Source organism: Rousettus aegyptiacus, unplaced genomic scaffold (genome assembly GCF_014176215.1).
Source record: "Rousettus aegyptiacus isolate mRouAeg1 unplaced genomic scaffold, mRouAeg1.p scaffold_m13_p_2, whole genome shotgun sequence".
Classification (NCBI taxonomy): Eukaryota; Metazoa; Chordata; class Mammalia; order Chiroptera; family Pteropodidae; genus Rousettus; species Rousettus aegyptiacus.
Window position 1 is genome coordinate 6,598,680 of NW_023416295.1, and position 25,555 is coordinate 6,624,234.

Consider the following 25,555-nt stretch of genomic DNA (forward strand, 5'->3'; position numbering starts at 1 on the left):
TAACTTAATAATTTACTACAGAGGTGGTAGCTATTCGTTTTGCTGCCCTTCCTAGGTCTCGAGATTCAGAAACATAACTTTAAGCCATCTTCTTTATAGAAAAATATTCTCTTACAAGAAATCGCAGGGAGGTCCTACAGAATTCACGACTGCTGTCATTTCTTCCTTACCATGGCATAACTTGGACGTTACACTTCAGAAATCATCTCACATTAGGCAGGTTTTCTGAAAGCGAAACTTGCACAGGATTTAGCACCAAGGAAGGAGAGTAAGAAAATTACACATACCGACGATAAAAAAAAAAAAAAAAAATCTTTCCAAAAGAATATTGCATACCAACTATACTTAAATTTAAAAAATTAAGTTAAAAGAAAATTTAAGTATTTTGAGAAAACTAATCAATACAAGAACTTTTATATCACACGGAAGTGTCAAAAACAAAAGGTGTATGTTGCAAATTCAAACGTTAGAAGAACTGAGCCACTCTTGCAGCTCCACTCGAAGCCCACAATGTTCTAAGTCTGGAGAGCGTGGGACCCTCCCCAGGTACAAAGACAGGGAGTCAGGGCCGCGCCAGTCCGGTCTCACACATGCTTTGCAGAGGCCTGAGCCCAGAACGCTAAGGGTGTCTGCCAGATGGGCGTGCTAAAAATCTCAAAGAAACTCAAAGTACTCTGCAAACAATAAGATCAACGCCCGCCCCCAAAAAGGCTCTGAACACAGAGGCCAGTGGAACTTTGTTTTTGCATTAGTACAATGCTCCCTTCTGGAACAACGCCCAGGAAAAAATACGATCTGGAACTCTCTCCCCAAAACCTTCCCAGGTCTGGACAGGAAAAGTGACTAAGCAGGTAGGAAGGCTCAGGTGTCTATGGTTCCACAGAGCACATCTCGAGACACACCTGCCTCTGAGCCTGCAAGCCGCTTCATAAAATTACTATCTACAACTTGAAGGTGTCTGTGCTTTCACTCTGGTACAAATTAGTAATCTACTGGTACAACATTTATTTTTAAAATTTCCCCCAGGTTTCGGGGTGGGAGCTAGTTACCTTTCCTTTCGTTATTACCCATTCCCTGCTGCTGCCCTCTTCACGTGCATCCTCTGGAAGAGTCCTACCACTCAGCGTCCGTTTATTTCTGCGCCTTCTTTCAGGCGCGGAATTTCCCTTTTCCCTTCAGTTTCTCAGTTTCCTTTCTTCTTGTTTGTCGAAGGAACCCCTGCCACCGAATACTTGCGTCTTTGCCCTTTTCAGGGCTTATCTGCTAGTCAAGAATAAGCACTCGAGCACTTTTGCTTCTGATAATTAAGTATTTCTTAATTATTAAGTATGTCAAGATTGGATGTTCTTTGTCAGAACCTTCCTTAGCTTCTGTTATGGACTGAACTGTGTCTCCCCCAAATTCCTATCTTGAAGCCCTAACCCCCAATGAGACTGTTTGGGGACAAGGCCTTTGAACAACTAGTTAAGGTAAAATTAGGTCATAAAGGTGAGGTGACTGATGTCCTTATTAAAAAAATTAAAATAAAAGGCGGCACAAGGGATGCACGTGCACAGAGAAAAGACTGTGAGCGGGGACAGCGAGGAGGTGGCCATCTGCACAACACGGGGAGAGGCCTCGGGAGAAACCAGCCCTGCCAACGCCTGATCTTGGACTTCTAGTCTTCCAAACGATGGGAAAATAAATGTGTGTTGTTTAAGTCCCACAGGCCGTGGCTGCCCCGGCACACTGAGACAGCTCCCAAAGTGGCAATGAGAAAATAGCAATAGATCTTACTGCGTGACTGCGATGCGCCACGCGCAGAGCACCTTGGATTTCACTCCGTTTCGTCTTCACGACCCCCTTTACAACAAACCTAGTACCATTTCCCATTTTATAGATGAATAAACTAAGGTTCAAGGAAGTTCAGAAAAACTTGCCCTAACTTATTCATTACTCTGTGGGACCTGAACTCAGGTCATTCTGACCCCAAAGCCTCTAAATCTGTTAAAACATGTTAAACCTGTTCAACTTGCTGCTTTACTGGAATGGCGGACGAAAAGCCTTAACTTTCCTCTGGCCAGGACAGTGCAGGGAAGTCGCGGAGCTCACAACACGTGTGCTGGTCCACAGGGGCGGTGGGCTGTGCACACACATTCGATGGGGGTGTGACTGATGTCCTGGGCGTTTCATTCATTCCACATTCCACAAGCACATAGAGCATTGCATTGTTCTAGGCAAAACAGATACACCCCTGCCCCCATGGAAATTACATTCTATGAGGAGATGAACGACAAACGAAACAAGTAAATATATTTCATAGTGTGTGAGAACGTGATAAACGCTGTGAAGAAAAATAAACTAGGAAAAGTAGACAGAGAGTGCTGGGTGCGGGAGGGGGGTGACTGTGCATGGGCGGAGGGGAGTGTAAAAAAAGGAATAATAGTCTTCTCCAAGGTTATATTTTAGAGCCAGAATATGAATACAAAGTAATACAATACAATCATTTATATGGACTTGTAAAAAGTAAACGTGTAGCTTTAATTATTTAGAATCTATATTGCTATCCTAACATAGTAAATTGTACCCTCACTTCCTTAACATATGTGTGCAAGAAACACAGTTTTTTCTACACGCGAATGTTATTTTTGAATACGTAATAAATGCACGTGGTAACACGGACAAGGTAAACAGGGAAAAGCATCTCTTTCTGTCCCAACCCCAAGAGAATGATCCCTAAACCTCGTCTCAGTCACTTTGGCACCTCCCTCTACTCTCCACTGAGGAGAAGTCCAAGTTTCTGAGGAGCAGTGAGGCTTCCCTGCCCCTAGCTACAAGTCCGCAGCAGGTGAGAAGCCCTCCATCCTGTCTGTCACACAGGTAACAGGTAAGGGCTGCGATAGTCTCCTCCTGGTTCCCTCTGGGGAACCCCCACTCACCCACACACTGGCGGTCACAGAAGTTGGCATCCTGTGACTCCCCAAGTTCCTTAGGAGGTATAGGAGGCCAGGGGGTGTCTGAGGTCTGTCCAGCCACCCCTTTCTCTTGGCAACAAACTGGGGGTGGGAGGCGCCCGAAACCTCTCAGCAGGTTTCCCTGTTCCTTGACTGAGGGGGGTGGGGAGGGAGAGAATGAGGTCTCCTCAGCTCCCGGAGCTTTAGTCAACCTGGGGAGTCTACTGGGTTTTTGACCTTCAGACCCAAACTTCCTTGGAAGGAAATGGCCAAGGACCCTTCATGTGGGCCAGCTGCATCTAAATCCTCTTTCCCTCCCAATAGAATCTCTCCTCCCTCCTGCAATCTGGGAGGTTTGCTCAGTTGGAGAAAAAAGAGAAGGGCTCTCTGCATATTCTAACCAATCTATTGTGTGCCAAAAACTTTAGGCTCCCTTCCCCCACCCAGAGTTTGGGTTTTTGAAATTTAAAATCCTAGGCCCTTGCATCTCAAAGCCCGGTCTTGGGAAACTACCCTGAGGCAATGAATGAAGCTGATTTAAGGAAAAGAAGATAAGGAAATTCAAGAAGTCCTCGATCAGACTTAAGGTTTTGTCTGGCCTGCATTCTAGTGTGATCATGTAAACTTCCAAATCTACAATTTAAAATAAAGCGATGCCTAAAAATATTTATACTAGGCACAGCAATTAAAATAGTTAATGAAATGCTTTCTTCGGAAGAAAGAAAAGCATTTTCTTGAAAAATGTTTACATGAAATACATTTTATTCAAAGAGTTCTTTTCCCAAGTTACATGCTGGATCATCATGCAAAATTTGCTGAGTTTTCACGTCAAATTTATGAGGTTCCATTCTCAGGCTCAAGTTTAACAGCTGGCCAAAGCATCCTGGACCCTTTCTGTTTAAACTAGATGGAATTGAGCAAAATCATGTGTAGTCCTGTCCCTGACAAGCTATACCGTCTAGATCTTCCCTGGTCTCCAGACCCTGACTCCTGACCTTGGATAGAACTCACCTTACCTCTACACCTCTGATCTGTTCTTTACTCTTGCGTTGACTCAGCTCTTGATTTGCTTTAGGCTGTGGTTTTAATGCAAGTTCCTGGTCCCATAGCTCCTTGTCAACTCCCCTGTGCCAGTCCTAGGGCTCAGCGTGGCTCCAGGAAGGTACGTGCTGAGATTCATTTTTCCTCAAAGTTATGTAAAATTTCTTGCATTTGGCAGCCATCCAGTGTCTCCTGTTTTTCAGAGAAGTCTTTTCAAAGTATAGTCTATGCATTGCCTGAAATTCCTCACCCGTCACACTCCATGTGCTCTCAGAGGACCCTGTGACTACAACTGTCAAAGCTCCTAAGCCTCTGGTTTACTTCTCGTCCAGTTCCTGGTTAACATGCTGGGGACTATGACTTTCACGCCAAACCTGGAGAGGGACAGGGCTCTCTCTAGTCCTGTCCTTGGCCCTGTGCTCATCTCACTGGGTAGATTCTACACAGTCTTCCTGGGTGACCTCACCCATCCCTAATCTAAGGCTTCTTCCTTCGCCTGCTACCATCTGCATGCTGATGACTCACCACCTACACCCCCAGCCCAGAGTGCTTGGCTAAGGAATAGCTCTACCTGGATATGCTACCTTACTGTATTCAAAACAGAATTCAGTATCTTCTCCAAATCTTCTCTTCCTGGGTTCTTAGGTCAGTAAATGGCATCACCAGGATCAGCAAACTCCAGCCAAAAGGCCAGCTATGCCCACAGCTTGAGCTAAGAAAGGTTCCTAGCTCAAAGAAAAGGAAAACAAAAACATAAAGAATATACGACAGAGACTACATGTGGCCCGGAAAGCCTAAAATATTTTCTATGGAGCTTTTTACAGAAAAAAAATTGTCAATCTGTAGGCTTCACTATTTGCCAAAGAACCCAGTAATAGTACTAATTAATTAATAGTAACAGTGAGCAAAAACTGAATTTACCCTGTTGAGACACTGGGTGCTGTGCTTTATTTTCATACCAACTATGACTGTTCGGGTTCCCTGCTGCGCTTCGCGGAGAATCCTGACCAATGGGCTGAAACGGAGTCTAGAGATGGGGCAGGCTCAGCCACAGAATGATCAGTGGCTCAGTTATGTCATCAGGGACCTGGGCACCCAGGAGTTCCCATTGTTCTGCTTTCTTAAGCCTGGCAGCATTGGCTTCAACTAGAGGCTGGTTCCCACATGGTCACAAGTTGGCTGTCAGTGGCAATTGGGGCCACATGTGCCCTCATTAATTACTATCTGCTGAGGGAGAGGGAACCTCTCCCTCCACCACTGAATACTAGGAATTCCTGCCTATGTGACTGAGCCACCCAACTGTATGGTACAACTTTCTCTTTTACCCCAAATCCGAACAGTAACCAAATCTACAAAAAAAATTTTTTAACTCCTAAATGTCCCTTGAATTGGTTTATTTCTATCCTTCATAACAACATCCACCTGGCCCTAAGACCCCAGAAAGCAAGGACGAGTATCTTCTCTGCATGTCCAGCATCCACTATTAAAGTTAATTGTATGAACGAATGAAGAAACTTCATTCACGTGTCAAGTTTCTCGTTTTCTAGTTAAGGAAAGTGAGATTAGAGGGCGAGTTTCGTTGGCCAAGGTCACATGGCTGACCAGGTTCTAATTCAGTCTGTCCGACACCAAAGCCCCCGGTACTTGAGTGACACCGGGTCTCCCCTCCCACCGGCTCTTCCTGAGCCTTGGCCATGCTCAGCCCTGGCCTCCCTAACTACACCAATCCTCCGCCTGTGCTTTCCCTCCAACCTGAGCCCGCTCTCGTCTTTCCCTTTACAAGTTTCTTGGCAAAACCATCCATTTTCCTTGCTTTTATTGCCTCATTGTTCATTCACACTCATCTTGCAAATGTTACCAGGAGCCTCCCAACTTCCATAACTACGGGCACACCTGTCTTTATTTTATTATACTTCTCTGCAGCATTTGACGCCTTCCCTGGTTTCCTCCTCTTCCCAGAATATTCCCAGATTTCCAAGGCTAAAGGTCCCTAAGGATTACTTGCCTTGTAATGGCTCCCTACGTTTGCTCAGGATGGCCTAGAAGCCCTTCTTCACAGCCAGTAGGGACTTGTGTGACTCACATGCCACCTGAGCTTCACCGTATCTGGAGAGTTTTATTCAGGGGGCCCATATCCCACTGAAGTATAATCACCTGTTAATTTTTTTTGTGACCACCACTAACTTCCAAAGCAATTTTCAAGTCGCAGAGGTTTTCTTTTTTTAAACCTGCAGAGTGCCCGTGGTGAAATCAGTGGGTGCCTACTGAAAAAATTGTCGACTAAATTAATACATTGACTTATCCAAGGGCACACAGGCAGTAAATAGCAGAAATCGAATCAAAAAAGGTCAGAGATGTTTTCCAGACTATGCTGTTGAAAATGACAGTAAGATTTTTAGGTATTAGAACTCCTTAATATGTGGGATAAAAACTACATAGATAAATACTTTGGAAGATAGAATATTAAATTTATGTAAATAACACTTATATTTTAACTTATATTTATGTTAATAAACCATTAGATTTACATTTCTTTCTATTTAAACACATCTTTATATGTATGCTCATCATGCACTTATTTATTTTGATTTAAAAGTCAAAAAGAGTAAAGATAGCAAGCAACCTAAACAGTTGAGAAATCCTTATTGTGAAAGTACCACAAAAGCACTTTTCTGTGACTGAACAAACTATTTTCTGTTAAGTGAGCTTTAGTATTTTGATCATATTTACCCATATTAAATATATTTTAAAATTAAGTCTAATTCGGCCACATCTGACTTCACAGCAGACAAGGGGCTGAAAAAGGGGGCTAAATAATGGCTGCCTGTTGCTTTTCTCCTGTTTTTGAAATGCTAAGTAGGGGCAGGTGCTGGGGAAATCGACGTGATAAAAAATGTAGGAATTCTCATGCAGTGTTGCTTAAATAGCCACAAAAGAGAAAAGGATAGTAAACTCTGCAAAGGGGCCAACCACTTCGCAGGTTTGGCTTCAGACTATTTCCAGTCTAACTGGCGGGTAATCCCTTAAATGGAAAAGAGAAGAAGAAGAAAGAAGAAAGGAAAGGAAAGGGAAGGGAAAGGAAGGGAAAGGAAGGGAGGGGAGGGTAAGGAGGTGATGTTTTTAAAATTTCAAAACTTTTAAAATCTTAAAACTTAGGGTTTTAAAATGGAAAGTACTATAGTAAACAGGTCTATAAGTAAAGAGATTAAAATTAGCCTCACCTTGTCAAGGTGCTCCATGATTTTATTTCCATTTATCTGCTATAAATGCATCTCATTTCTTTGTAAATAAATTAAGCTTTTTGTAATGAAAACTAAAACGAACTAAAATATAAAAAATAATAAATGACCTGAGGTCGGGGTAGGGCGATAAACTGCTCGAGTTACTCTGGGGTAGAAATCCAGCTTTAAAAATGCAAAGCTTCAGTGACATGAATGCGTTCCTCTACTGTGTGCATAGGGAAATATCTTGCTAGGTTTACTAATAATTATCGTGAATATATTTCTAAATAAAAAATAAAAATGAGTAGTCCTAAATGACTGGAGTTTATTCTGAAATCATAAACATACTTCCTCTTTCCACCCCAATTCCCCAGATCTATTAAAATGAAAGAACTGAAATATACATTCATTAAGGTGATCAAATAATTCTAATCATTTTTTCAGTTGAAAGTTTAAAAATCTGCCAAGTAGGATGTCTCCGCCTATTGTGGACTACCACAAAAAGGTGAGTCAGTTTTCCTGGAGTGTGTTTTCATTTATTTGACTTTCAGCAACAACGGCCACACCTCTTCCTGAACAGTTAGCTGGCAAAACTCTCCACATTATTTTTTTAATGATATTAATTTTTTAAAGAGAACATTTGAAAACATTTAAAAGGCTTTACAGTTTTCACAACGATGGTAAAGCTGGCAATAAACAGTTCAAATTATGATTAAAAAGCATGGAAAGAAATAAAAACAAACAAAAAAAAAGCTAAAAATCCTATTTCTAGGCATTTTAAATTCTTACATTCTCCAGACTTTTTCAGACTATATATTTACAATTTGTGTGTGTGTGCATGTATGTGCATATTTATTGGTTTTACATGAATGGGATAATAATAAACATGCTCATTTGTAATCTCTTCTTTCGTTCTACAGCATAGACATCTATTTGTGTGATGTCTAAATATAGCATCATTATTTTCGTGGCTTCATGGTATTCCCTTATAAAAAATGTGCATAATTTACTTAACAAATTTTCTATCGAGGACTTTTAGTTTCCCCACCCTCCTTTTTTTTTTTTTTTCAACAACACGGTGATGAATATCCAGTTTAGTTTACACGTCATTTCAAATTTGTGTAATTATCTCCCGGAATCAATTCCCTGACTTGGGATGCCAAGGTAAAGGATGCACATATCGCTTGACTACATGTTGCTGAACTGCCTTCGGGAAGCATATTTGTCAGGATTAGGTTAGGCGGAAAGTGACACAATCCCCAGCAAGGTGGCTTCCACAAAGCGGAAGCTTAGGAAAGAGAGGAGGTGATCCCTGACCCAGGGGAGCAGGAAGCTTCCATTTCCATCATATTCAGAACTTATCTTCTTCCGCATGGTGAGAGATGGCTGCTTGAGTCCTAGCCATCAAATCTGCATTCCAGCAAGAAGGAGAGAGAAACAAAAAGTGCCCAATTCCCAAGGATTTGTCTGTGGAGTCGCAATCACCACTTCTGCTGACAGCGTATTGGCCAGAATTTGGTCATGTGGCTGCATCGCGCACAGGGGAGACTGCGAAACGCAGCCTTGTTTTCTGGGATGCCCATATACTCAGCTAAAAGTCAGGGAATCTTTTACGAAGGACAAGAGAAAATGGATGTTGGGGACAATTACCGTTTTCTGCCACAGAAAAGATGTGCTAATTTATAATCCTGTCAATATTACAAAGAGAAGCCATTTTCCATGCTTTTACCAATACTGTTTATCAGACTATTCCCACTGCAAATGCATTCCATCACTTATAAGGAAAAATATTCAATCTATCCTCAAATAAGCTGTGTAGCTTGTGCTACTAATATCTTCCCTCCAAAGATAAAAAGACAATGCAAATGTAGAGATACAAGTGTTCCTCAGCCTTGATTTGTACTTCAGTGTTAAACTGTCCTTCGCTGACTTCTCTCCTTCCTCTAGATAATCTCGTCCATGGCTTTAAATGCTGCTGAGTCAAAAATCTGTATTTTCACTTCTGATCTCCACAGTCCTACTAAATTATCCAGCATCATACTGTGCATACCCAGCTGGGTAATTCACCGGCATCACATACTCAACTAGAAAAAAATCTATCTCATCATCTCTTCTTCCTGCATTCCTTATTTTGCCGTCAATCGTTGAGTCATTCTGGACTCTTACCTCTCTGCCATTACAAAACACTGACTCCGTGATCAAATTCTATTAATTTCACTTTCTTCACAACTCTGGACATTCCCTTCATCACCACTGTGTTCTCGAGGATCACAGTAGTCTCATGAGAGGCTCTCTACTGAGAGCCAGGCTATCTTCAACGTAGCAGTCAAAGGCCTCTTAAAATGCTGCTATGAATGTGATTTTTTCTTTTTTCACTTAAGATTCTCTAAAAGGCTCTTCATGGCCGAGTCCTTGGTGTGGCACATGAGGCCCCCAGACAGCAGCCTCTGTCCACTTCTTCAGCATCATCTCACGCTGGGCCCAGGACTACAACTCCATTTTAACACGTCGCTTATACTTTCACAGCTGTAATATCAGAATTCAGTGACTTTGCTAAAATGGATCCCAACTGCACCGAATTCTTCCTGCTACGCACCTCATTCACTGGAAATTATCTATTAAGGATTTAGATCCTACGGTCACATCCTGAAGAAAACTCATCTTAAGACATGACTTCCCCCACTTGTGGATCACTTCCTTGCTTTCTGTCATTTCTGTGCTTTGAACTTGCTTTTTAAAACATTACAGCAATTAGAATTAGTATTTATTCATCCAACAAATATTTTTTGAATTCTCACTACGTGCTAAGCATTGTGCTAAGAGCTGGATTCACAACCATGTGCAAGCTGAATACAGACCGTAGACTCTTGCAGCCTTTAGTCTATACAGCTGACATTTGTAAAGGCTAATTTCCATTTACCATCTTGTTTGCTGGAAAAGAAATTTTCTCTTTGCCATTAATATCAATGAGATGCTAGGAAACTGATGTTGCTTTGTTGGTAATCATGTCAAGAGATATTTTGTTTAGTGTATTGTTGCTTATTCAAATGTTCATTTATTTTTGCTTTGGTGACTCCATCCTGATGGGCTGCCACTATCCAGGCACTTGAAATTGTTTAAGATGAAAAAATGTGTGGTAACTTTTATTTGACCTTTTATTTCTCAGTCCTCAAAGTTATCCCTGAAAAAGGCTAGGTGAAGGGGAATTCTGGCAGAGATAAAGGTAGACTTGAGAACAGGATGAATGATGAGCCAAGATTGGGGAAAGGGTGTTCCAGGTGGAGGGGTGGCCTACGTGAAGACTGAAGGACAGAGGTAACTTACACAGGGTGGGTTGAGGAGATGATGTCTGTGTGATAAACAAGATCGTAGAGGCGGAGCTCACAGCGCACCTTTGACACGGCAGAGCAGGAGGCCTGGCCACACCCACCTGCATCAGACACGGCCCATGGAAGTGCAGGTCTAAAGCTGCTCTCTCCCAGGGCTGCGCTGCAAAAGTTCCACTCCTGTTTTACTTCCTTTTCATAGTCCCAGCTCCCAGTTTCCTGTTTTACTGTCTATCCCAAACAGGAATAGTCTCTAACTGAAAAATCTTAAGGAAAGAGAAGACAGAAGGAAATCCAGGCACAGTAAATTTTGTCCCAAAAGAAATCCAAGTTACGGAAAACTAGTGATTTAGAGCATAATGCTAGAGCATATTCCAGAGAGATCAAAAGTTCTGAGCATATTATTCAGCACTGCTGGTCTGAGACAGACACTTAATCCTTAGTATTTTAGTAAGAAAGCAATCATGTTGGGTTATGTAACTTGGAAAGACCATCGTGGCCTCAGGCACAACAGGATCCAGAGGTGCAAAGTGACAGCACCAGACTGTCAGCCTTTTCTCTTCCGTTTCTACCCTCTGTGCTGTTGGTCTCATCCTCTTCTATTGTAGAAGTGTCCCCCATGCAATGGGGAGCCGGGGGGCTAGAAACAGCAAACCGACATCACTCAACTTGAGGATCCCCCCAAAATGAGAAACTAATTCTTTAATGAGGGTGAAAAAAGTTAGGGAATTGGTCTGGTCTGTGTCAGCTACCCATGTGTGTCCCCGGAGGCAGGGTGATTAATGATTGGCCAGGCCTGGCCATGTGCCCTTCCTTATGACTGTGCCCAGGGGATCCCTCAGAGGAGGCGGGGGGGGGGGGGGGGGAGTGGGGGGGGCGTGGCAGGGTTGGGGAGGGGCAGTGGTTGAAATGAATTCTGGGGAGAAAAAAGATGGTCAGTTTGATTGAAACAGAGACTTTGTGGCAAAGGAGACAAGTTAGGAGAGGAAAATGGGGCCAGACTGTAAACGCAATGGAGGACCACGACTCCTCAAGTCTGTGCACGGGTACGTGTTCTCCTTATTCACAGTGATTAGGTTCTAGAAAGTTGCCGCCAATGCTGAATTATCAAGTACCGAATCACTGCCCCAGGGGAAGTGCAGGGGTAGGTTCCTGCCAGCCTCTGGTCACATTTTCATCAAGTGATCAATACATAACCTTGTTTTCTGTGTTTCTGTTTAAAGATCCTTTATTCAACATATATTGCTGATTCACTAACAATGAAACTCACAGCTGACAGCACTATCACTCACTCATGCCTCAACGAAGCTTGGCTGGCGAACGTATTTTTTGCCATAACGCACATTGCAAGCCTTCTCGTGCTTAGGAACACTAGATAGCACTTCAGCACTATGCTTGGAGGTCACAGACAGCGAAATCACCAACAAAAGGCACAAAAATGAGAAAAAGGTGGCACTAAATAGACTGCAAAAAGGACACTTGTTTACAGAATGAGAACTGGAAGAAGGAGGCAGATCGTTGTCTTGTTCCATCTCAGCCGGGGCCCAGCCGGGGACATGCCGGTGGGTGGACTCAGTCCTTCTCCTGCTCTGCACATGTCCAGGAATGACTACAAAGGCACCAGGGGTGTATTAATTGGGGGTTACAAATGAACTTTACTGAGCAAATTCACAAGCATGGGATCTGTGGGTAGTCAGGATGGATTGTACTCTCCCCCTCAGTACTGTGGAAGACTCATCTGGCAGTGGTGGGCAGGAAGGGGGAGGGCCCCGCATGTGGAGACCGAGCGGGAGAAGGGTAGGACCAGTGGGAGGCACTGAGGGGGCGACAGGCGGGGGATGAGGGGTGCACACGAGAGTGCAAAGGGAGGGAGGACAAGGCTTGATTTCCAGCTGGATGTAAAGCAAAGTCAAGGAGAGAAGGCAACAGCTCGAGCCAAGAAAAAGGAAGAACTAAGTCTGGAAGGGAGTCTGACTTTGAGGGGCAAGGTGTTGTTGGATTCTGAAAGGAGAAATTGGTCTCATCAGATGCTGTGTGTTCTTCCCACTGAGATTTATTTTTGTAAAAGTATGCATTTAACGGATCCGAAAAGAATGAGTACTATCCTAGTACGAAATCTCTCCACCCTCAATTAATTAATCTCATTAATAACAATAAACACATATACAACTTACTATATGCCAGGCACTGTTCTAGGTTCTTTATATTGATTAACTCACATTATTTCTCACAAAGACCTGATCTCTCTTTACCTCTTTGGCTCCTTCCTCCTTTGTGTTGGCTGCACCCAAGGGCAGGCTGTCTCTGGTGGTGACGAGCTTACAACTCCTGGGTGGTGACAATATGGCTGCTTGTAGCTCCAAGCTCACATCGCTCCAGCTCTAAGTCTGGGGGTGTAGGGAATGCTCCTTTTTCAAGTTTCAGCACCTAAGTGGCTCGGATTGGGTTCTCCAAATCACAGTGGCCACTGACGATGTTGGGTCCAGCTATTTGGACCACGTGTAATGAGGAAGAGGGAGGCACGATTTCTCTGAGGAAAATCAGGGGAGGGGGCACTGTTACAAGAAGGGAAACGGATGCTGGTGGCAAAGCATCAGCTCTTGATGTTTCTGAACACCCCGGAACAGGCACTATAAAGGCTTAACTGTGATCAATGAGGAGGTCTGGTGGGGCAAAGCTCCTCAACAGGGACAAGCGGCTGAATAAAAAACATGAGACCCTCTCTGAAGGGAATGGAACTTGAGGCCTAGAACTCACGTGGCTGGCCGGGACAGCACAGGCAGGACCCAGAGACCCACAGGCGTGGAGGGAGGTGGAGTGGCCGAGTCCTACGGCGGAGCAGCAGGTAAGCCCCAGTGAACGGGGCAGCAGGTAAGCCCCAGTGAACGGGCTGCGGTGTGGAGCCAGGCGAGTCCTGGGGCCGCAGGACTTAGACTCGCCCCATCACCTCCAGGTATTTCTTCCTGTGTTAAGGAGGATGAGGAACCCCAAGGACCCGACCGATACTTTTACACAGAGAAGATGAAGAAAGAAAAGAAATGAAGGGACAGAGTGTGCACGTGGTGGCGTGGCAGAGGGCACTCTTTCCTGCGCGCTCAGAGGCTCCGAGTCTGCGACCCGGTGTGGTGAGAGCTGAGTCGGCATCCATCGTCCTGCCTCCCCCTTGACTCTGATTTTCCTTCTAAAGCAGCCACCTGCAATCCCCACAAACTTCCTAGAGGTCCTGAACACTTAGTTCCAAGGCCTCACCCAGCTACCAGGGAGCTGGGGCTTGCAGTCTTTTCGCTGGGCAGCTTTTAGCCCAAATGAAAGTTCTTTCCTAAAAGGTGAGAATGGCCAGAGAGAGGCAACCGCCATCTGGGCCACTCCCCAGAAACCCGGCTGTGTGTGACCACCCCCCTCCCTCTGTTACCACGCCTGCCCCTGGGCGTGCCCTCTCTCTGGGCGCGTTTTCTGCCTCTCTCCTGGCCAGCAGCTGGTGCGCGGCGCGCGCGGCCACTTTGGCCTTCCTCTTCGCCTTCCTATTTCAGTTCCCTGTGCTGACTGACTACAACCCTTTGAGTTCCTCAGTCCACGCTCTGAGGAGAAGGCTCACCTTTCCACGCCGGGCCACACAAATCATACAGTTGCTGCTTAGCCAGTGGATTTACTGGCCTAGAGACAGGTATCCATCTTGGTTCAGTCACCTGTGGCAATGGGAGGGCCCGGGGAGTGCACAATCCAGACGGTGACTTATTTTTATGGGGCTGAGACAAGGTATGCAACGACGGCTATATTTTCCCACTGACGTATTCAGGTGAATTATGTAGGTGGGCCATGAATATCCTCGTGTATTCGTTTCCTAGCAAAGCACTGTTGTAAGAAAGTACCACAAACTGGGTGGCTTAAAACAACAGAAATTGCCTCACTCCTGGAGGCGAGAAGTCTGAGATCACAGAGCCGGCAGGGCTCCGCTCCTCTGCGTCCCACAGAGAAATCCTTCTGGTCTCCTCTTAGCTCCTGTGGCTTGCTGACAACGTCTGGCATTCCTCGCTGCATCACTCCAGCCTCTGCCTTGGCCATGGCATGGCCCATGTAGGTCTTCACATGGGGCCGTCTTCTCATAAAGACACCAGTTAGGGGGTACGTCCTACTCCAGTATGTCATCTTAACTAATAACACCCGCGATGACCCTATTTCTATGTAAGGTGACAATGTGAGGTACTGGAGGTTAGCGCTGCAACACATCTTTTTCCGGGAAGACACAATTCAACCTGCGACACATACCTACATAGGCCGTGTTTATCCACAAATCAGTTACACACCGAAGCATACGGCAGAATTACTCTCGAATGCGCGATCCTCACACAACGGGCCTGTGACACTGCAGTGAGTACCTATGACGAGAATGTGTCTACCGCGTGCTTCTGTAGCCATCAAATGTTCTTAGTTGTGGTATTAATATCGTAGTCTTGGTGTTAGTAACCTCCCTCCAGAGAAAAAATGGAAAAAAGGGCTCGGTACTCAAAGGTAACATTGAAGAATCATTTTTATTAAATTTATTGTCAAAGATGCTTTAATCACTGCTTAAATAAGGTCTACGACTTGGGGAAAATTAATTTGATACAGTAAGCAAAATGCGAAAGCACTGACGACGCGTCTGACTGCCTCTGCTCCTCTGCTCCTCTGCGGAGCTTCTGTGGGGGCCAAGCCGGCCCTGCCCTGGGGGAGCGAGACTGTGGGCAAAGGTGAGAACGACCCTGTGACAGGATAGGGAGGAGCTGGGGGCAGTTGCTGAGCCAGTTTGGCATGACAGCGTATGAACGCGTACACAATTCTTTGTCCTGTTGCATGCTAATCTGTCCCTTAAAAAAATATGCCCAGGAGACACTTTAATAGTCTTAGAGAAGAGAAAGACTTATCTTGGAACTAAAAAACCTACCAGAGAAAAAACGTAAGGTAGGGAGGAAAATCGTCAATCATTTGTATATCTTACTAAGTAGAATGCTTGAAATGTTTTTAGGAGGTAGAGAGTATTATACATTTTATTTTGGATAAGAAACAAGACCATGCCAAGAGTTCAATGGCTCCTCTTCCATTCTCACAGAAACTTCCTCCCTCTCCTTCAGGTCTTCCACGTGGCTGTGGCCATCATCATAGCTCCGTCCTGGAGCGTTAATCATCATTTCCCTCTGCACAAATTCTTAGTGGATCCCTATTACCCGGAACAGTACTTTTCAAACTTTTAGTTTTTCATACCGGGACACTTTTATTCAGGAAAATTCTGCACAGATTTTATCTGTTCCTATTTATGTATATCTATATCAATTTATATTTTTTAATCTATTGGATAAAAGCGGTATTATTGAAAGATAGATTTTATTACTTCAGATTAATATTTACTTATACTCAAATTAACCAGAACAAAGGGACTTTTTTGATCGACTTTTAAATCATGCAGTGAAACGCAGATGAAAATGAATATTAGTGTTACTCAGCACCCGTAGTCAATTAATTTCTGCATTTTATAATAAAACCTGATCCACGCAGATAATCATAAATCTGTTCTCCACTTTATATGAATCTTTTAAAGATGCACACCTGATTACCATATTTCATCAACTCTAAAATACCATCAGTTGTAAGTTACATCATTTTGTGTATAGTCCAGAAAGAAAAGAGCTAATTAAATTCCGATTGTGAAGATATTAAGATGTAAAAGAAGTGTACCTTACTTCCAGCCACCTCACTCTCTTAAAAAATCAATGCCTCTGGTTCTCTCAGCATCAGGACAAAGCTCCCCATTCTGTTCTAGGCAGCCCGTGTGGCCTCACCACCATGACCTCTGCACTCCAGCTGCTCTGGCCTTCTTTCCAGTCGCCTAATATTCCAGGTCGCAGATCAAGCTTCACTTCCTCTGAAGAGTCCTCCCTGACCTCCATGACCAGGCCACACCCTCAATCAGTTGGGTGTCTCTCCTTGACAGCACTTACGTTGGTTGACATCCTGTTTGGTCTACATCTTAGTTTGGCTTATGTGCTTCTTTGCTCAGCACCTAGCTCCACGAGGGCAGAGAACCTGTGCTTTTGCTCCAAACCGTTTCCTTAGTGTTTGGCATGGCACCCAGCAGCGCCCAGTACACGGAAGGCACACAAACGTTTGTTGAACAAATGAGTTTAAATCATTTGGTTTTAATTGCTGATTTTAGGATACTCTTCAATTCAGAGGATCCTAGAGATCCAAGAATGTTGAGACTTTTGAGTTGAATCATTAACAATATCTACCAAATTTTTGTGTCCTTATCACAAGTACCAAATTCAGATTGAAAATTACTGTGTGTTAACTCTGTAGCTTGATGTTAAAATCACAAGCTGGTCGGTGTGTTTTCATGAACTGTCAGTGTTCCAAGATTCTTTGCTGAGCTGGTACATCTGAGCTTCTCCTATTCTCAGACTTTCTTTCTCTGATTGTACCTGTCTTGTACAGGCATGAATCCAATGAGGGCTGGTCACAGCTCTCAGCCTTCCCAAACAATGACACCTTTGTCAGAAATTCTACTGTATTCACAGCGATGACAGATGCTTTCCTCTGTGGTCCTCATCAAAATATGTTCATCTAGATTTTGGAAGCACAAGTTGAGGCATTAAAACTTGATATATAAAACATTGGAGGGTCTAGATATTTCCTTTGTACTATTTTAAATCAGTGGAAAATATTCTTAAAGAGCAGATTTGAATAAAATGTTTGTGGAATCTCAGAAGTCCATTAATTTGCAAAACCAAAGGGTAATTTGAAAACCACTGACTGGCTGAATCAGTCTTAATTCTTGATTTACCAGGCACTTCCTGATCTGTTCCTTGGCCTGCTCCTCAGTGGTCCTGACACCCAATTTTACATCCTGTCATAGCGCATCATTTATCCCTCGACCCAGGGACAAGTACTGTGCCCTCTCATCCTCGGCTCACGGGACTGTCTCCAGCTCTCGTCTTGGTCTCAGCTCACATCTAGTCTTCATGAAGTCCTCCCTGACCTACTCCGGATGCCCTCCGACGCAATCCCCCTGCCTGTAGTTCGCGTCTGTCTCCCGGGAGATGCCTGAGGGAGGTGCTCCATCTTTGCCTTGCTGGCATGGCCCCAGAAGAGGTGTGCAACCAGCACTTTATGGAGCCCACCTGGGTGGTTTCAATTTCTGCCAGTGAAAAAATTTGTATCTTATGGTTTTAAACTGTATTTCCTTGATCACTAGTAAGGTTAAGCATCTTTTCACGGTTATTAGTCATGTGTATTTCTTCAGGGAACTGTTCATAGCCTTTGCTTATTTTTCCATGAGCCCATTTATTTTATTAATTGTGGGATTAGTGAGCTTTGAATACAAAGTATATTAACCCTTTGCTTGGCAAATATCACTTTTTTAAAAAAATCAACATTTTCTCCAGGTAATTTATTAAAATATCATTCATTAAACAAATTTTACTTAATTGTACTTGATCTGCTATTCCCTTCCTTTATGGCTACCTGATTTGGAGTCTTCAGTGGACTCTACCTCCAGGTTAAAACAATGTTCTCTCTTATTTTCTTATGGTACTTTCACAGTGTATGTTTGTGTGTATAGCTAGCTCTTAGCTCTTCAGCCCATATAAAACTTGTAAATATATAGTACGAGATAGAAATTTAGGTAATTTTTTCTCTTTTGTGACAATTTTGATAGCCAACTGACTATCAGAATAGAGTGGTTCTCTATTTCCCCACTAAATTTGAAATGTCAAGTGGGCACTTTATTCATTCATTCGTTCATTCATTCATTCATTTTTATGCCTACAGCACCTGGTCTTCCTAGGTGGTCTCCCATCCAAGTACTAACCAGGCCCGACCCTGCTTAGCTTCTGTCGAGTAAGCATTTTAAAGTTGACTCAAAGGAGGGAGAGGATTTGGATGTAGGGAGACTGGCAGGAAGTGACCCAGATGACTGGGGTCAAGCATATAGTAACAGAATGGGAAAGTAATGAGTGTTATTTAAGAAGTGATGAGCACGGTGGTCTTGGACCAGGATATTTGATCTAAAGAATTATTTGGAGAAAAAATAGACAACTTAAATTTTAGTATATAGTTAAGAGATCAGTTTTCGGTTTTTAAATAAAATTCACTATTCAAAATAGAAACTTACAGCAAAGTTAAAATAAAACATTGTTAATCTGATTTTTAAAAACCTACAGCAAACATCATTCTTTATGGTGAAATATTAAAGCCTTCTTCAAAGTCCAGGAACAAGACAAAAATGCCTGGTATCATTTCTTTTCAATATATTAGTGGAAGTCTTAGCCCATGCAATAAGGCAAGAACAAAGAAGATATGAGGATTAGGAAGAAATATATGTCATTATTTATAGGTGACATAAATGTGTCAGAAAATCTAAAAGAATTATAAATTATTAGAATTAGCAACTGACTTAGCAAGATCACTAAATAAAATGAAATTTACTAGAAGCAAAATCAATTGTTTTTATTACTAGCCACAAATAGAAAATACAATTTTAAAAAGGAATTTAATTTACAATATAATAAAGAAGTCAAACATCTAGAAATCTAACAAAATGTAAGGAAGACTTCTACACTATGAGAAATCATTGAGCAAAATTACCTAAAAAATTCTTTGGGAAGGATATATCAATTCTTTGATAATAATCCCTAAAATTTTTTGTAACAGATATACTATATTTGTGGATTGTGGGTTGACATGTTAAAGATGTCAATTCACCACAAATGGTTTTATACATTCGTTGTAATCCCAATCAAAACATTCATAGGTATTTTTTGTGGAAACATAAGCTGATTATAAAAATAGAGTGAAACAACATAGTCATGAAATGACTGAGTCATTTTCATTGAAAGGTGAAATCTGACTAATCTGTCATTAGAAGAAAATGTGATATAAACTCTTAGCATATTTCAGTATTTGCTACCATATATGAGACACACTGCTGGGTGTTTTCCAAAGATTATTCCATAGAACCTCAGTTACTGAGATGCTCAGAAAAAAAGGGGTTCTGGAATTACATCCCATAGGAAAAAGCCCACAATGCAGTCTCCTCTTGGAGATTTATGTTGCACGGTAGGATTTTAAAGGCTCTGAGAAATTCTGGAGAGGAGAAGCAAATTGAATTGTGTCTAACCCTGGTTTCTCTAATCTTATTTGATCGTGAAACCTCTCTTTGAGAAACACTGGCCTAGAGTGCTTTGTGTATTTTTATTTGCTTCTCACCGTATCTGTGAAGTAGCCAAGGGTTGAACTGTTCATTTTGCAGATGAAGAAATGGAACCTCTGGCAAGCGAAGATTTCAAACCAGGTCATACATACAGCTAGCTACTAACACAGAACCGTCGATGCAAACTCAATTCTTAAAAAAAAATTCCAGTGCTTTCTCCGGGGTAAAACACTATTTTCATGTGAAGCAGCATTTTAGAGATGGAATAAACCTTAGTGATCTCTTAGACTAGTAACCTTATTATGTTGATGAGGTAACTTGGGGCCCAAACAAATTAAGTGTCTCGCCCCAGGTCAAGAGCTTGCAGACTAGCAGGAGGAATAAAAGGATCCATGACTCAGTGACTCCCAATTAAGTGCTCTACTGCCCCAAATAATTAGGAGGCAAATCTGTGTCAATACAGAGCAAGACCAAATTAACTGCCCAGACTGAGTAGGCACTCATAGGTGCTGAAAGAATGATCTACCTGGGGACAGATGATACTGGAGCTATGTCAAGCTGTCAGGGAATTTTGAAACGAGGATTTAGGAGCCACTTGATGACTGGGTGATAACATGGAAAAGCATCAAACAGTGTTATTTTTAAGTTTAATCATTTTATTATTTTATCCCTCACTCCTAAAAAGTGCCACATGCCACTTTAAAAGTTTAAAAGGAATGTAAATTTTGGATTAAAAGAGATTTCACAACTCTAATGGGGCACATCCTGGAATGTCACAGGCTGGGAATCATTTTTCTGAAGTGTGTCAGATATGAGGAATAGAAGAGTAACCAGAGGGATAAACACCTGGCCCAACCTGTAGGGCAGGGAAGGGTATGTTTACGGCAGGTGCTGCTGTCAGGAAGAGCAGCAGGGAAAACCAAAACCCTCCTCGAGCAGGGTGGGGCTCGTTCTAAACTGCAGTGAAGAAGGGGAAAACCTACCTTTTAACGGCAGAGGGAAAAACGAGGGACCATGGGAGACAAGACAGCTGAAAAAGAGGGGGTAAGTCAAGCCATAAATAACAGGGAAGAGGAAAATAAATGAAAGCAAGTAAGTATTGCGCTGACTTTGGGGCTTTCAAAGAAGCAGCAGTTATGTGTGGGAAGTTTGGCTGTGGCCGGTGCCCACTGGGCGGAATGGGCAATGCAGCTTTGAGGTCTGCAGAAACATTCAGCTCCATCGGTGGGCAGGTTCCATTAGGGCCAAGGAAAGAGGAAGCAAATGCAAACCCGGTTACTCTCCTCTGCTTTATCTTCCCTATGTATTTGACTCTTGGGGACTTCACGTCGGGGGAAGGCCTACAACAGAGCATGATTTAGGGCTTCCTGGGTCCTACGGGAAAATACTGTCAGGATATCAAGTTCACTGTACCCCATCCAGCTCCCCAAATGTGCAATCTGGTATCTGCTTAATATCATTTTAATTAACTTGAGAAATTCTGTTCTCTAAGCTTTATTGGTGGGCAAATAAATCTATTCAGTGCACCACCTTTATCTTATTTCACTCTGCTTTTTTTTTTTCTTTTTTTTTTTTTAGGCTCAGTAGTACTATCTCACGCCCAACAAGGCAAGAGAGGGCAATCTTTTAGTTTCTCAAAAGTAATTATTATCTACATCGAAAAAAAAAAACCCCACAAAAAAAGGTTGGGAGTTTCTAGACACTAAATCTCCTTAAAATTTCACAAGTAACCATTAACCTGTTTATAAATTTGTAGAATTAAAACTACCCCTCCGCCCCACAAAAAACCCCAAAACACAGCAGGATTTTTGGTGACAAGTTATTAATGCTACCCATCATTTAATGCGGAAGGTAATGCTGGCGAAACAGCTGTAGCTGGAGCGGAGTAGGGCGATTTCTCTGAGTTAAGAGTTATTCATTTATGTTTTCATTTTAAATCTCTATTGCTTTTCTCTGGTAATAAAAGCAAATGCTCATTGTAGAAAAATTGAGACCTTTCAGAAATATGTAATGCAAAAGGTGAAAGCAATCCCTAAGAGCACATCACTCTAACCTTTTCCTCTAACATTTATTTAAAATAAAATAAAACTGTTGTTGTTTTTTTCAGCGGGATCATACTGTGTTTAAACAAGCAATGTGATTTTCTTAATGTTTTATTTAACCTACTGAATAAGTAAGAGATCTATCACGTCAGTTTAAAGCAGTTGTATAGTATCCTATAGGAAGGTGTTTTAACAGTTTTTACTTTGGTGAACATACTTGCTAACATACCCATGCATACATGTGAAAGCATTTTTGGATATAAAATCCTAGATATGGATTTGCTGGGTCAAAGGGTGCATGTATTAACATTTTTATTAGACTGTACTCACATTTTAAATCTTTAAAATTGGTCTGTAGCTTGAAATGGCATTGGCACAATTCTTTGTTGCAAAGTCTCTTAAACAACAGCCACCAAGTTTAGTTTTCTTAAATTCCTTATTCAGAAGTCTTTGAGATGACAGTTTGCTGTCGCGGGCTTGCATGTGACCTCAGTTTGTCAGTGCTACCACAGCTCTAAAGCATATCAAAAACATTTGCCATTTTTTGGGGAGTGAGCTTTTGGATTTTTTTTTAGATAAGGTTAGCTTCGGTATCTTTTTAGAGTTTTGAGTAGGATTTAGCAAGATAAATAAGACTAATCTACTACGCAATTTTCTTCTGCTGGAGTGAACAGGACATGCTGGTGCTGTAGGGACCACCACCTGTGTTATTGGCTGCAAGAGGCAGTATCTGCTAATTCTCATCTAGTTAGTGTATAATTACTATTTCTAGCAGTTTTTTAGTATTGGCCACATTAAACCTAAGCCACCCCAGTTCTGACCACCTTAAGCAGCGCTTCCATTTTGAGAGCACAAAGAAGCCAGAATTTCAAGAGCAAAATACTTTCAATAGTATCCTCCTGGAGCTCCCATTCTAAAGTGAGTTTTGCTTCCTCTATACGTACAGATTTTAAAATGTCTGTGCTATTTATTAATGTAGCAATTACTCATGAACTTCCTTTGGACTTGAAACAACAAAAAAAATACAGAAGTTAAACCATTTAAGTGTTTATATAAATCAAATCACTAACTATAGTTCTACCCAGTATATCAGATGCTCCATGAAGGGAGGGACTGCTTGGTTCACTGATTATTTCCCAGCATCTAGAACAGTACCTGGTATATAAAAGGTGTTCAGTACAAATTTGTTGAGTGAATGATAAATTCTTGGAAGTCGGGAATCCTATAAGAATCTTACAAGAAATCTTATAAGAATTCCCATTCTTAAAAGCCACGTTGCTGATTGAAATTAAGGAAAGGATCTTCAATCAGGAACACAACTTAAGACTTTCATAGAACCTAAGTGTGAAATATCCCTGGTGTAAATAAAATTCAAGAGTCTTTCTAGCCTTAAAACTTATTATAAACTACCAGTTTTTGAAGAATTAGAATCCTATACACACACACACGACTAAAACTAGAGTAAGGATGATTGGGTAAATCTTTGATTTAGAAAGCGGTGTACTGATTTTTCTAAGCCTTCAGATCATCGTTATAAAGATCAGATTTGAGCATTAAACTACATTGACCCAAAGCTGTATTCCATAAGTTCTTTTTTTGAAAAATAAACAAACAAAAACAAAAAAACAAACAAAAACATGGCATCAATTAACTGGAAATGCCTATATGCCTAAAATGTTATTTTTAATGTTACTGTCTAAGAAATCAAAGGAAATATTTATGTACAACATTTATATTTTGGACTTTGCCAATAGTGATATGACACTAATGATGTGAAATATCAGTCTTCAAATCCATGTCAACTGTGCAGTTATTTGGATTTAAAGGCAATAAAAATAAATGCAGTAGAAAAGAATAAAAAAGGGAATCAGTTGAAGAAGGAGCCATCTAAATCTGGGGCATATTTTGGATAATACATAAAATTTGGGGGGAATAAAGGCAGAAAGAGAAAAAATATACAGGAATCAATTTTATAAAGTCACCACAGAAAAAAGTCCATCTTATGAAACACATTTCACTTTAGTCTTTCAGTACTTATTTATGTCAGACCACCTCTTACTGGATGTTTGGTTTCCTGTGTTGAGACTTAGAAAATGATCTTGTGGTTACAAAATAGCGTATTCTCAAGACAGTTGACTGAAAAGACTATTTTTTGGCTTACTATTTTTTTTACAACAAATTTTACTTTAAAAAGAGTGAATTAATCAGATTTGAGATTACCTCTCACTAGTAGAACTGTAGTGAATATCTCCAATTTGCTTAAAAGAAAATGAATCAGATCTTGAAAGGGATTTTATAACATAAACAACTGACAGAAAGAATAAGTCCTAAAATAAATGAGAGATTTTTTTTTTTTGATCTGCCAAAAAAAAGAAAAAAGAAAAGAAAATTAAGAATACTGGAGAGGGGCATAAAACAGTAAAGGAAGGCATGTGCCCAAGTAGAGAGCAAAGTTGGAAGGACATCAGAAACAGAGGCATTCTTAGTGAAAACTAATGCCAGGAGTGTTCCTACGGTTAATTTACTAAAATAAAATGGTAAACAAATATCTAACTTGTTGAGGCTTAGAGCATAGCACACTTTTAATTCCAAACCCTCAAAAAAAGAAAAGAAATGCTCAAAAAAATGTTAAAGACAAATTATGGAAATGGAGGTAAAACAAAAAAACAGAACATTCTTACTTGAGTTGAGGTACATGAAAACAGAATGAAGTAGGAACAGGGGTAAGATATTATTGTTTTCAATCACTCATGTTAGAAAGTGAAGAACTGTTAGAATCATGCATCTTAAAGAGAATGGAAAATAGTCAATCCTAAAAAAATGTACAAAAACATAAATTTCAGCACTTAAGAAATCACAGCTAATGTGTAAACATTCCCCAAAAATGGTTTAACAAAAAATTTAACTTTTACAGACCATCACATTGCAATATTAGTATTACACTTGTAATATTTACAAATCTTAAATTAAAAAAATAAAATATGTATTATTTCTATTTTAAAAGGTGCTTTTGGACCTATAAAAAAACCATTCTCTGCCTACGTTAAGGGCTGATAGAAAATTTGATAAAATATTCAATATTTACACCAAAACAAATATACACGAAGTTCCAAATTTCATTTTCTAGGAATACCATCTCCTAAGTGCAAGGTGCACGAATAGCTCAGTTGACAGGCGTAAGCTGAGCCAAGACTCAAAAACGCGTTCCGAGTGGAGGCCCATTTCAAGTCGGTTATTTCATGGGCACAATAAATCATCCGAAAGCCCACCTCCAATAGCTAAAGTAGTCATAAAAATAGGCCGATGGTTACTTTACTCCAGCGATAACATAATCCTCGGTCTTATTGTTGTGGAGCAGATGTCATTATGGGTGGGGCCGACGCGCAGAGCAGCTGAAACATTCTTGTACCACCCCCCTCACACTTTCAATGGGATAGAAAGGCTCCAAAAAGGTAAGGGGAAAGCTCTGCACGACCAGTTCCAACTAGAAATAAGGAAGTTACGATGTGGCCGTGGTCTCCGGAAAGATCACAGTAAGATTTCAGAAATCCCCCAGGATTAAGTCCTACCCTGGAAAAGGATCGTCCTTTCCTCCCCTCCCCTGCCGGCTCCTCCTCGGGACACTTGGCTGAGTCTTTCTTTCCCTCCTTCCCACGCCGAGGTGAGGCTGCACGCACGCCCGGGACGCCTGTTTTTCTCTTCGCGCGGAGGGAACTCTGCGGGTAGGAACCCCGGCGGCAGGAAGGGATTGTGGGGAGGCAAAGAAAGCTCGCTGGGGACGAGCGGGGCTGGGGCGGGGAACGGACAGGCG

General features: G+C 41.8%; 2 protein-coding genes across 3 annotated transcripts in view; one reads left to right on the forward strand and one right to left on the reverse strand.

The window, feature by feature from the left end:
* FBXO36 (F-box protein 36) overlaps positions 1 to 25,555 on the reverse strand; it is a 61,539-nt gene that overhangs the window by 35,386 nt on the left and 598 nt on the right. The window lies entirely within an intron of this gene.
* The window catches only part of TRIP12 (thyroid hormone receptor interactor 12), a 119,377-nt gene continuing 118,998 nt past the window's right edge, over positions 25,177 to 25,555 (forward strand). Inside the window, exon 1 of one of the 2 annotated variants that reach the window (XM_036237086.1) lies at positions 25,177 to 25,196. The gene's annotated coding sequence lies outside the window, so the exon portion shown is untranslated. Of the gene's footprint in view, positions 25,197 to 25,234; positions 25,467 to 25,555 lie in introns of those variants that run through there. The other variant, XM_036237085.1, reaches the window with a different exon arrangement.